Source organism: Anabrus simplex, chromosome 4 (assembly GCF_040414725.1).
Source record: "Anabrus simplex isolate iqAnaSimp1 chromosome 4, ASM4041472v1, whole genome shotgun sequence".
Lineage (NCBI taxonomy): Eukaryota > Metazoa > Arthropoda > Insecta > Orthoptera > Tettigoniidae > Anabrus > Anabrus simplex.
Genome location: NC_090268.1, coordinates 168,800,916 through 168,801,927, shown reverse-complemented (window position 1 = coordinate 168,801,927; position 1,012 = coordinate 168,800,916).

Here is a 1,012-nt window from a genome sequence, read left to right as displayed (position 1 = left end):
TGTAGGGTGTATACTGCGGAGTTTTACGCCATCTTAGATTCTCTGCATTTGCACTGTGTGGTAAAAGAAACCATTTTATCAAGTGTACCGTCTCGCTATGTTCTCTGCAGTCCATTGAAACCTGTTCCTCGCAGCATCCACTGGTGCAGCAGATACATGACCTGCTAACCAGGTTAAGTGATTCTGGAACCAGAATCACTTTCGCGTGGCTTCCAAGGCACGTTGGGATTGCGGGAAATGCGGATGAAGCTGCAGAGGAAGCGGCACTTTTACCTCCAGCTAAAGATATTTGTTTTCAGCTACGTCGAACCATCTTGGCGTCCTGGGATTCGTAGTGGCTAGCTATCCGAACTCCCAACAAACTGAGTGCAATTAAGAAGACAACTACAGTGTGGTGGTCCTCTTTCGGTATTAAAGCACTCGAGGCCTAGAGAGTCTTTAATTTTCGCGCCCTTCGTGGCACTTGTCTTCCTTTTGCCGAACTCTTCCTGATTATTGTTATATATAGTATGGTTATTGTATTGTTATATTGTTAAACAATAATCACCACCAGCAACACTTCTTCTTAAAACAAAAATCACCAACTCCACCGCTCATTGGCTGAACGTTCAGCGTACTGGCCTTAGGTTCAGAGTGTCCCGGGTTCGATTCCCGGCCGGGTCGGGGATTTTAACCTTAATTGGTTAATTCCAATGGCACGGGGGCTGGGTGTATGTGTTGTCTTCATCATCATTTCATCCTGATCACGACGCGCAGGTCTCCTACGGGAGTCAAATAGAAAGACCTGCACCTGGCGAGCCGAACCCGTCCTGGGATATACCGGCACTAAAAGCCATACATTTCATTTGTTACCACCTCCACCACCGAAAATCAGTTGTTTCATATCCAGACGTTCTTTTCGTATTTCTTGCAACATAGAATAGAAAGATTTGTGGCGTTTCTCAACCATTAATTGAATTTGATTGTGCAAGCCCTCAGGCATGTCATTGGCTCTTGGTTCATTACGTAGGAC